An 11,760-nucleotide genomic window follows, 5' to 3' on the forward strand; every position below is an offset into this window, starting at 1 on the left:
TTCACTCTTTAGCAAATAAATATGGTTTACCAATGAAAGAGAGAGGGGAAAATATAAGGCAGAGAGGCTGGCCTGACCTAGTACGCCCCTACCCGTTACTCTGCACCGGGGGGAAAGAGGGATGAAGTACGATGATGGAGAGATTAGGTAATATGTACAACATAATGAGACAGTTTGCTAGCGTAAAGAGGACAAGGACGCTAGTAACCATCTTTTATTTTGCTGTATACCAACTAGCCCAACTGTGCGTCTCATAGGGTATATACCATTTTCATGATTGTTCAGCTCGCTTTCCTGCGATGCAGTTAGCCCAATTCATGGCAGCTAGTCACTTCTTCAGAGTGTTCATGCGGGGTTTGCTTGCGCTGGGCGCAGAAAATGTAGACTCGGCTCTCTTGACACGAACACGCATAATAGACAGCACCTGCAACCTCGTCTCCACTTGAAGCACGAAGTGGCTGCCATTAGTTGGGAGAACATGTAGCACAGGAATACTCACTCGCGAATTGAAAAAGGTCTTATATACCCTTTATGAAATCCTCAACTTTACGCGTCGGTTTACCATACGTCTACAGCCATGCATTACTATTGAAGTGACCTTGTAGCATTTAGTAATACTGTATGGTCGCATATTCAGGAAGACATACAGCTTTCAGCTAGAGGCCCCCGTCTACTACTGTGACAGGAAAGAAGGACAATCGCGAAATTTATGTTATAATGTCTGATACACTAGATAGCGCTCACAATTCAGGCAGTACGCACGATTGAAAAGGTGCGAGTGGCGCCGTGTTAAGGCAACGATCAGATGAAACTTGGGGAGTATACTGGCGCAGCTGTTGTTTATTCTAGCTGGGAGGCAAAAACTCATGTCCCTCTATTTCCCGCTGTTGCCTGTACCGATGGTCTGTTTGAGGCCAGCATGTTTCTGTGTAACCTCTGCATGGGTGACCTCAAGGGAAAGATCGCGTCAGTCCGCAATTATAGTATTATGTAGGGCTTCCACAATATCTAACCGACAAACCGAGAAAAGATGCCGCGCTTACAGGAGCGAGCGTCTTAATTCCTCTTCCTCCTCGTCTCTCTTTTACCTTTCTCTGGATTTCCTCATCCACCGCCACATTGGATGTTTCAGCTGCGACTTTCCAACCAGTGTGGTCCCCGAACGCGCCTCCGGTTTCGATGAGCTCGAGCAGGCAGGCTTCGAGAAAATACGCCCTGCTGCCGAATAGTCCAGGGATGATGGCCACAGAGTCTTGAATCCGCGGCATCAACCAACGACGACGGGCCCCTTCTGTCCAGTGTGCGAAAGTGGAAATTTCAGCACACTGGACACAAGGGGCCCGTCGTCGACACTTTCGAAAGTGGGAATTTTCGATCGTCAGCGCGTCTGATAAAGAGATTTTGGTCCATATCGAACACGAACGATGCCTCTCAAACAAGGAGATATCGGTTTAAAAGCACCCATAAAAAATGTCGATTAATCGATCAAAACATTCCACCGAAAGTAATTAATCGATTAAGGCTAAATCGAATAAAATTAACGATTATCGATTAAAAATTTAATCGACCATCCCTAACTTCTACCTCACGGTCACGCGAACTTTTTGCAATGATTGTACGTAAAAAATGAAGCAAGTTTAAATTAGAGATAACTTCATATCACATGTTTTACACTCGATGAACAAGCGTCACGAATCTCAAGAACGAAAGCCCCCGAAACAAGATCTGAAGCCTGTACTTCTTCTCATTACCATAGTATCAAGCGCTGCTGAAGGAGCCGGCATAGACACCAGCGCCAGATTCCCCTCTATTATCATAGTATCAAACTCTATGCTCTCCGCTGACATGCTGCTGCCAGTCAGCGCTGCCGAAGTTGATTGCAGTGGCCCGGAGACGGAAGCGCACCTGAACCCATCGAGTGCGCTGCCGTCGCCAGTGATGCTGCGCGTTCTACAAGTAAAAGAAATAAAGGCATTGCTGAGAAGGAGGGTAGTATACACCTGCCCGTAGCTGCCTTGATACTAGGTGCTCGTTTAATTTAATGTGCTAATGATTTCATGATGTAGCCTAAACGCTGACAAAATGTCGAAAAGCCGTTTCAGGGTCCCCTTGAAAGTGGTCATTGCAACACATCGAACGCAGCCTTCTCGATTAGAGAACCTCTAGGTCAGTCTTATCAAACGAGATGGTCAAACACCTTAAACTTAGTCTTCTCCCCATAGTATGTATAATAGCTAAGAAGTAAATAAATAGAAGAAAATACATACGGTAGGTACCAAGGAGATATAAACCTTATATATATATAGAGAGAGAGAGTGAAACCCTCAGTGATACGATCACGGCTCATACGAATTTCGGGGTGATACAAATTTTAAAAAATTTCTTAGTCGCACCGCGGCGTCGGCGGCCCCGTCCACACCCCAACTGCGCATGCTCGGCTCTCTCGTGCCGGCAGCAAGCCTCTCCTCTCCCCTCTCCCTCCTCCCTCCCTCGTCTCTGTCCCTCCCTCCTCTCCCTCGAACGCGGGCGGTTGTGTATATAAGCGCGGAGCGCGCGTTCGGAATTCAGTCAAGGGCGTCTTTACTTGGCTTTCGCTTGACTTGACGCTTTGCATGGCTCGAGTAGAGCGATGGAAGCAACAGTACCTTCAATCAGCGTCCAACCACTCGTTGAAGGCAACGTTACCCCACCCTCATTGTCGTCGGCTCACAAAAAACACCAGCAACGCAGAAGACAGGGCTGGCGAAGAGACGAGCATACGGCGCTGAATGCCAGCGTTTGAAGCGAGCTGCGACCGGAACTTCGTCTCGCTGGAGCCGTTAAGTCGCACTGGTGTGCGCATCGTGTAAAAATTAATCATCCCAAATCATACCCAATTACGCAGCATTCACGCGATACCCCCAACACTCTGTGACGCATTTACTCGAGTTCCCCCCGTGGGAAGATGCGGGCGATTTTTTTTCTTTCGTCCTGGCCAGGCCCATTGGCCTGCGGTGTAATGGAGTACGGTTGTTCGAACAGATTTTCACCCCGCGACGTTTGATACGACGTACGCTACCGCGCAGGTACGAAGAGGTTTTTTTCCGCGCACTCGCGGAAGAAGCGCCAAGCACGTGGGGAGCAGAAACTCAAGCGCAGGTATGCGCGCCGAGCCGCCAGTTGGTCAGAATCACGGTGTAAGAAAATACTTTCTGACACAGTGATCAGAATAAGCCTTCGTGAAGCGTCGTAGCCTCCGAGATTGTGTGCGCGACTCTTGGGGGCCCTAATGCGCCTCCGTGTGTCTGCGCGTTTAGATTACAAGCCATGTCCTCCATGGAAGCGATGTTCTGTGCATCAGACACCCTATGAAAGTTGTACGAGGAAGGAAAGAAGACAAGGACGGTCTTGGCGAAGGAGCTAGGCCTGACAACGTCAACATGCACGATGTGGGGACAACTTGTGCGGGCACGGCCGTAAATCTCTCGAAAAACATCCCCAACACCACCCCGATGAAAATTTGACTTAGGGCCGCGGTTGTGAATTTTCTGGCCTTCATCTATCGCGTCAAAGCGCTCCTTAATCACCTTCGCACGCCGCAGTACTGAGGTCATGCACAAAAGATCCTAAGATTTGGAAGGGGTACTAGCTGTCGGGTGACAACACACCTCGTTCATAATTACACAGGCGCGTACGGGCCTTATATCTACGAGCGAAGGTATGATTGTGTCGTCTAAAAACTTCACTGGCAATCATTCAGAGCTGTTCGTGACATTTCTGCGGCCCTGAAAAAGAAGAAATGAAAATATCGACCAGCTTTCTTTTGTCGCATGCTAATTTTCATACTTTTTGGTGATCCTGCGAGATCGTATCACCGAGGTTTTACTGTATATATCTATATATATATATATCACTCGACGATTTAACTGTCCTGAATTCAGGTGCCACCTGATCGCGCTGTCAGACAAATAATAGGTTAAACTGACCCGTGTGGAGCACTCTAGTGAGCCAATAGATAAGTGAACGTTGCCATACATCTTTTTTATGTTTATTTGCGCATATCAAAATGTGCGGCAAGCGTACTCGCCGCAGGGCGGCGTAGAGGCGCCGTGGCTGCGGGCGTCAGGGTAAAGTAGCGACAACGCGGACGGGGGCGCCACTGGCTCCCGGTATCTTCATGGGAAGGACGACAGCCGTTGCCCCCTTGGCCGGCACACGTGAGAGGCTGCAGGCCAAGTTCTCCGTAGCGTACAAAGCTTGCAGCGGCGACGATCTGTGCACCGTTACATTCGGATAGTGATCCAGGAGAGGCCCGTCCAGACCAAACCCGTACGGACGACGCTCGCTAACCAAAAACGTTGCCGCCTCAGGATCGAGGGAGGGAAAGTGTCGGTCTCCGTTCTCGTCCAGTCCCATGTAGGTCCGATTCGGCCAGAACTATTCGCCGAAAGATATAGAAAACACGAGATGGGGCAAAAGATTTTTCATGCAATATCATGCCACCGCTGTTGCAGCTTAGTAGCTAGGGTTAAATGTGGCGCTGCTGAACTTGCCGCGAGCGAAATGCGGCCATATTTCAACAGAAGCGAAGTACAAAAGCACTGGTGTACTTGGAGTTATGTGCGCTTTTAGTAACCTCATATGGTCAAATTATTGCGTTTACTCACTGCGCGAGCCCCGTAATCTTATCGCAGCTTTATCATGGAAAATCTCGGATTTTTTTTTTTTCAATTATGCCTTTCATTACTAGTACAGTAGTAGAACGGCAGGTCAGCTGGTTAGGTTTTTGGATAGCACAGTATATTAACTTTTCTGGTGTTGGAGAGTACACGTGGTTGCGGAGGAGCTCTATTGTTCAAGATGTCAGCTGACCTGCCGTTTCATTGGTTTTGTGTGTCACATGGGTGTGAGGCTGAAGTGTCCTTTTTCGTTCATAACTTCTAATAAATTTCAGTTGCGAGTCAGCGTTGTGGTTTGTCTGCTCTTCTCTTGTGTCCACGTCGTCGTTGCGCTAAGTTAAACATGTTGCACATGTGACTAAAAAAATGCCATGTGACTAGCTGTTACGTGCTTTTTGGCAGAATTATGTTACGTGATCAGTTGTACGTACGTTACGCGAATTTTAGTCAATATGAGCAGTCGTTACGCTATAGTAAGTGACTTTCAGTCACGTTACTAGATGTTAGGTGATTTTAGTCACGTGGTAGCTGCTACGTGGTTTTTGGCGGGAACATGTAGCGTCACGAGCTGTTATGTCGTTCTGGAGGGAACATGCCACGGGACTGGCTATTACGTGATGTTGCGTGATTTTAGTCACGGGACTACTTGTTACGTGACGTTACGCGGTGTTTAGCCATGTGACTACTTGTGACGTGATGTTACGTGATCTTTAGTCACGTGAGTAGTTGTTATGTGAGGTTGCGTGATTCAGTCACGTGACTAGTTAGACGATCTAAGGGATTTTAGTGGCGTGACTACATGTTACGTGATGTTCAGTCACGTGACAGTTGCGTGATGTGCGTCATTATAGTTCCTTGACTAGTTATTACCTGATGTTACGCGGTTTTTAGGTCCCGTGGACTAGTTCGGTTGTTACGTAATTTTTAATCACGTGACAGACTCGCTCCATATTTATTGCATTCAACGTCGGGCAAATCGGTGCACGGGTTGTGGGAGCGAAGCAGAAGATGAAGAAGACGAAGCTAGCGCGTACCGTGTGTCGTGATGATGATAATTCCCGTCCGCACTACTCGGGCGCAGCGAAAAGCTAAAGAGCTGTGCTCCTAAAACTGAAAAACCGGAAGTCTAAGAGACACAGGGCAGTTCAAACGGGCGTCTCACTTGAATAAAACGTCATCGTCCAACGCACGACTTACTCTGCACTGTCCAGTCTCGAAAAGAAAGAGGCAGCCATCAGGAACCTTCCATAGCACTTTTCCCAGTTGTGAATGTCAGACAATGTGATAATGTATTCGGGGTCTCCATTAGTCTTCGACCGGACATCCAACTTCACAATAGGCACATACATAAGACGCTCAATGGGAATTTCCGCCACAGACCATCCTCCCCATGGCGAAGTGCAACGGCGCATCTAAGTGGTTCCACCGTGCGTGCTTCCGAGATGTGTCGAGCTGTCTCCTAACAAAGCAAAATAAGTCATATAAGCAAGAAAATTAGAGGTGGTAGGGGAAGAACACGCAAAGTCTAAGCTGTGACTTTGCTTAATTCTGTAACGTGAAGCCCGAAAACGTAATGGTTGTAACTTCATCTTAAGCTGACGCTTGACTGCCAAATGTGCCAGAGATAAGCGTTAATAGGCAGTAAATATAATACGGTGTGTTTGCTGCTCTGAAACGCATGCGTTCTGCAGATTTGTAATTATTCATTTTTACACCTAATAAGCTTGAAAAGGTTCAAAATTGTCACTCGCCCATTTCCAGCATAGCGCTACATTAAGGTCCTTGGGATTCATCCGAAATAAGCATTCCCCGCTTTTTGTTTTAGAAATTTGTCTTAGTCAAACTTCTTCAGCTTACTGGGAGCGCGGGAACACACAACAGACGAAGGAAGAACCACAGAACACGATCGCTCGTGTTCTGTAGTTCTTCCTTCGTTTGTTGCGTGTTCCTGCGCTCCCAGTAAGCTGAAGAAGTATGAATTACCAACTAGCCCACCTTTCGATACTCAAACTTCTTCGTCAGCCAGGAAGGCTGTCGTTTCAGAAATCTGTCACAGAAACGTCGGTATATTTCTCTCCTAGCTTCATTCTACGGACGTGTGGATGGCAATGTTTCCCTTTAATGAATGTTCGTTCCATTTTCTCGTTACCGTAGGACTGATTTCACACCTAAAAGCTGCGCCGTAAAACATGACCCCACCCCTTCTACAGTGCATTCCGTCAAACCTTACAATCCTCTCCGCCTTACTCTTTTACTGCGTCACTGAACGAGATAACTTTCATCCTTTACTGTAAATTAATTCACCGGCCTTCAGGTCTGTGAGCCCGCATATGAAACAATGTAGCCTAAAGTTTTTAGTACGGAACGAACGTTTCACTTTAATTATTGATGCGTGCACGGTTGTGGGTTCTGAGAACTTCCTGAGAAAAATTTTCAGTTTTTCCCAGAGTAAGCCACTGCAATTTAAGGATTCCTCTAACTCATCCTCGATTTTATGACATTCTAGTTATCCGCCTCTCGCGACAAGTTAACCGTGCTTACGACACATCAGGGGCACAGCGCGGGTCACGGAAAAAAGTATGACATGAAAAATAGCCGAGGTTGAAGGGAGCTCTAATGGTACGGCTGACCAGTTCTTTTGACAAGCGGCTTGCGGCTTGCGGCCAGCGTGCTACGTCGACAATTGGAGAGCAGATATCGAGTGACGATTGCCTCAAGAGAGCAGAACAAATGCTTTCCAATACCTCCGAAATTAAGTTTCCAGTATCTTCAATAGGGTTAATGGTTACTTTTGCATCATCTCACTGGGATACATTTTATCGCCACTCGGGTGTTAAATTGATTGTTAGACCCTCCAATATGGTGGAATGATGGCAGCCTTACCATTCATCCTAAGGTCCCGAATATGCTTTTATATTCATGTGAAAAGTAATATGATGGAATGACGGCAGCGTTGTCATTCATCCAATGTGTCCGATTATTCTTCTCTACCGAGATGAAAGGCAATATATTGAAATGACGGTAGCCTTATCATTCATCCCAAGTGCCCGAATACACTTCTATATCCAGATGAAAGGTAATATGGTGGAATGACTGCAGCCTCACCATTATTCCCAACGGCCCAAGTATGCTTCTGTGCCAATATAAAAGCTAATATGGTGGAATGACTGCAGCCTTACCATTCATCCCCAGGGCCCGGATACGTCGCTATGTCCAGGTGAAAGGAATAGCCGGGTTGCCAGTATATCGTGTCGTTGGTGAAATTTTGCGTCAAGTCCACAATCCTGGCATTCCTCATTTGGGAAGGACAACGAGACTCTGGTTTTGCTTCAGCTTGAGAAGACGAGACACGAGCAACGCAGTATATGGACAAGGCCACGCACGCCAGGCTCAGCAGGCAGCTTCCGAAGTCACGCACCTGAAACAAAGACCGTTCGCTAAACAGTCTGATAATTGGGTGGTATCTAACTGCACCGCCAAGAATTCGTATTGCAGGTGAACATAAATAAAAACGTCCGGAGTGTCAGCGGGGTAGCTGGTGTGCTGTTATTGATTTCAATAAAACTGACATTTGAGTAAATTGTTCGAGCTCCGTCTTGAGCAACATACAGCGAGAACAATAACAGAACCAGCCCCGGCCCTGTTCCTTCTATCTCCATTTCGCTTTGCCTTCTTTTGCGAGGTATTAAGATGAAGTGGCATTATTGGCCGGTCCTGTACTCCGCGCTGTTGGAGTACCACTATCCAGAATGCTTAACTTTTGCCGTCCCAGGTGTCTGGTGGGATCCCTGAGAGATAAAATCACACGAGGCTTTGTTCATTGGCAACAGTGACAAATTGAGTCATACTAAACGGGCATGAATTCGCTGTAATTCTAAAGGGGTTGTTAGCAGCAGCGCTTTTTCCTGGAATAACTGAACGATCACCCTGCAAAATCGAAATGCGTGGGCGTTTGACTGTTGACAACGGAATGAAATATAGTCAACTTAGTTGCCATTGGCGTTGGCAAGACCAGCGTTCATTTGCATAGAGATATCAATGCGAAAATTCCATTCCCTCATTTCTTCTTTCGTTTCTGGTCAGCGCATGGCGCCGTTTATTGTAGCGTTTGAGCTGACGATAGCTGACGAGCTGTCGATCCTCCTGCTCGTATAATTCAGTGCGCGGATGCGTAACATCTTTCGGCCTTCCATCTTGGTTTTCTCTCCACACACATTGTATGTAAGCGCCAGGCTTCTCCCCACGGTGGGCAGCGGTGGAAATGGTGGGCGAAGCTCCATCGCGCTGGTTTATTGTCAACTGCTTTTCTACGTACCGCCCACCGCTCCCATTCACCTTATTGAAAATCGCGCCTGAGGAACCAAATAATTACAAATTTGCGCGTGAAACGCAAGCGTTCCGTGCCTTCCGCCAGCTGGTTAGTAAAAAAGGAGTGTGAACAGGCCTTGTGCTTTCAAAGATCACCAAGTGCCACCACTAGAACACAACTGCCCTTGGTTCCGTTCGCTATTCGCGTCGTAGATACCAGAAATCCGCGACTAGAAATGCGACCTTGATGTGTGTCGAACATGGGAAGCTTGAAAAGTAGAAAATCCTCGACATAAAATAAGGAGTTGTTCCCCTATCGGGAAATTAGGGCCATTCGAAGCCTGGGGTGTGCGTGCCTGACCTACCAGTAACGTGAGAGCGTAAAATGGCTCATTTCGCAGAAATGTCGGTGTCGGCGTCGTTGTCGTTGGTTGTGTGAGCAAAATCAGCGTAGTCCGTGAGCGAAAACTCGAGAGAGGTGCAAATAAAGAAATAATAGGAAAGTATTACGTTCGGGAGGGAATCGAACTCAGCCCTTTTGCGTAGCAAGCAGGTGCTCTACCACGTAGCCACGCCCGTGTGACAGTACTGCGCGGAAAGCGCAGCACAGTCACAGCAAAAGCTGGAAGAGCGGCATTTCTAGAGCCCGTTATCAACTCTGTTGTGGCTACTAATAAAAGTACACTAGCAAGGTAACCACTAAGCGACAAATCATAATTTTTGTGAAGTTGGGAAGCATTTACCCCGACATTATTCGTCATTCTGCGGAGAAGCGAGGTACCCTCTGTGAGGCATTATGTGCACTTTGTTGATGCGACGGCTGATGACGATGAATAATTATGGCTGAGCCCTTTGTAATGGTTTGGAACCTTTAAACGACCCAATAGTTACGTAATTCGCATTGTGTAACGCCCGGTCGTTATTAAACTCCCACCACGCTTTATAACATACGTTAACGCGAGAAAGAGAGAGAGAGAAATAACTTTATTGAGACCGTGAGGAAATAAATCATGGGAGCCTTATGGGCTTCCTTAGCAACCAATGGAAGTGCACTTTCGAGGAACACACTACGCTATAAATCATCATAATTTTGGTGAAGTAGGGAAGCAGCCACTATGCAATTTTTCGTCATTCTGCGAACAACAGGGATACCCTAAACACCTCTAAGGCATTATGTGCACTTTATTGATGCTATGGTTGATGACGATGAAGAATTATGGCAGAGCCCTTTGTAATGGGTTGGAAGCATTCAACAACCCCTCGTTGCGCAATTCGCATTGTGTGACGCCTGGTTACAGAATTCGCATTGATTGATGCCTGGTTGGTATTTTACTCTTCTACCACGCTATATTACATCAGTTAATGTGGTTCCTTCCCGATATGAAGCCTGTATAGGATCTATTTTGCAAAGCAGTTCCAAGCAACGGCATGGCTCTGAGGTAGCACACTGGGCTCCCACGCAGAAGGCCCAGGTTCGAACCTCTTTCCATCCTGGAAATTTTTCTTATTTCGTTTTTTTTTATTTCGCGCGATAGTGGTTACGAACACCGACGGCGGCGGCGGACAACTACGGTGCTAAAAACGGCCCTAGTTGTGACCTCATAACAGCTTTCGCTGTAAAAACTATATGAATGTTAGGTAATGCAAAGTGTGTCATTAACACGTGCAATACTGCGTGGCAGAAGCGTAGAATCACACCAGGCGTCAAAGCATGTGCATTGGGCAACGAGTGGTTGGTCTAAAGGCCCACCATTTGCAAAGCATTGAGGCGTAATTATCATTATCAACAGCAGCATCACGAACGTGCGCAGCTTTGGTTGCGCGTGTTGCCTTACACACACGTAGTTGGTATCTCGCCAAATCGCAAAAGGAAGAATTCTGTCGTAGTGGGAACTTCGCAGCTGCACTTGCAGTACGCATTCTACAATAGTTCAAAATACCCAATTTACGGGCACATAGACGTTCCTTTCTCTGCGGCGTGGTTTAGGTTCCACCGTGAAGCGAAGGGAGGCTAGCGATTGAGAAGGCGATGCGAACAGAGTCCGATTACGCTATCGCGTTCCACTCTTGAGGGCGACGGTCAAGCGTCCTCCTAGTTTTTTTAATACAAGTATTGTATTTTTTATCATAATTTCGGTGCGCACGTTGGCTTCACCGCAGCGCTCACGGTAATGTAAAGAAGACGGCTTCGTGGCAATACGCGTTTTTTTTTTTTTTCCGTGGTTTGTCGTATCTGCATATGCAGCTGTACGTACTATTGGGGTGCCGGAAGCGTCTCGTCTGCCTTGGCCCTAGTGTCGTCAGTGTTTTTCAATGTCATGCTCGGTGTGATTCTTGAAATGCCGTACGCATAAGCGACGTAAGGTTTCTTTTGCCCACGTTCGGCTGTATTGATAATCGCCAGCTTTGCGGAGGACAGCAGGTTCTTCTGCTTTGCCGCAGCCAGCGCGTTAACCAAACGCCTGTATTCGTCTTCCTTTCTGTAGTGCTGCTTTCGTCGCGCTACTGACGATGTTATTATTATCCAAACACCAACTCGCCTAACATTCGACTCTTTTAGAGCGGAGAAGCGATCGCGCAGGACCGGCCGGTGGGGCAACGATGAGCAATCATGGGAAAAAGCATATCATGGCAAGAGGTAGTTTCTATTAGCCCCACGCGGCACCATCCTAGTCACACAACGCGCGCTCCCACATGGGTGCAGGAAAGCCGGCTTCCATGAGGAAAAGCCGAAATTTTTGAGGGAAAGCCAACTTCCGGGGCGTTTCGCGCTGCCCGATGTTCGATATGTACA

At 47.3% G+C, this 11,760-nt stretch overlaps 1 pseudogene; it reads right to left on the minus strand.

Annotated features, from left to right (window-relative positions):
* Positions 1–4,101: 4,101 nt before the first annotated feature.
* Positions 4,102–6,070, minus strand: LOC119377404 (isatin hydrolase-like; annotated as a pseudogene).
* Positions 6,071–11,760: the final 5,690 nt, after the last annotated feature.

The sequence above is a fragment of the Rhipicephalus sanguineus genome, unplaced genomic scaffold (genome assembly GCF_013339695.2).
Source record: "Rhipicephalus sanguineus isolate Rsan-2018 unplaced genomic scaffold, BIME_Rsan_1.4 Seq458, whole genome shotgun sequence".
Taxonomy (NCBI): domain Eukaryota; kingdom Metazoa; phylum Arthropoda; class Arachnida; order Ixodida; family Ixodidae; genus Rhipicephalus; species Rhipicephalus sanguineus.